This window comes from Galeopterus variegatus, unplaced genomic scaffold, assembly GCF_000696425.1.
Source record: "Galeopterus variegatus unplaced genomic scaffold, G_variegatus-3.0.2 Scaffold11650, whole genome shotgun sequence".
Taxonomy (NCBI): domain Eukaryota; kingdom Metazoa; phylum Chordata; class Mammalia; order Dermoptera; family Cynocephalidae; genus Galeopterus; species Galeopterus variegatus.
In genome coordinates, this window is record NW_007737761.1 from 1 (window position 1) to 772 (window position 772).

A 772-nucleotide genomic window follows, 5' to 3' on the forward strand; every position below is an offset into this window, starting at 1 on the left:
AAATACTTACCAAACACAAGGTAACACATCGCTTAAGTTCTGAGAGCCCCACTAACCCATTCTCTACCAGCGTTGTTTACCCAGTGTAGGAGAAATGATCCAGGACCTTTAGGTCCAAGATTTACTGCACCTGGGTCCTCTGGGAAACGTGGAGGCAGCCCACAGCCCACTGCTTATGGAGTACCACCTTAGTGTGTCTAGGCTGGGGGTTGGTGTTCTGCTTAGCAGGTGTGGCATGAACTCCCTGGAACAAGAAAAGACTTATAGGTATAAACTTGACTCCTGCTTAACTCGTCTGAGTCATCCTTGTCAAAATGTCCTTCTAGGGAACCTCCAGTGCATTTGGCTTGACAGTTGCCACTTCCTTGGTGTACAGGGCCAGGGGGGGTTAATGTGGATACCGCCAGAAGTCCCACTTTTTCCATCTCTATCAGGCCCCACTCCCCACATCTCTTTTTCTGTATTCTCACTCTCTCTGTCAGTCTTTCTTGTGTGAATTCCTCCTTTCTCAGTGTCCTTCCCCTTCCGCCTTCCCCCCACCCATGAGTAGACCCTCCTTTTGTGTATCCTTTAGCCACTTCCCAGATCCCTGCCAACTTCATCTTTCTCCATCTTATTCTGCACCTCTTCTAAGCTTCTTTGTGCCCTTCTCTACCCTATTTATTCTGTCTGTTTTCCTCTAAGCCCCAAGAGCTAACTCTCCGTTATTCTTCACCCCCTTCCCAGTTGAATGTTTCCTTCTCATGGCTCATCCCCTCCACCAGGAAGCCTT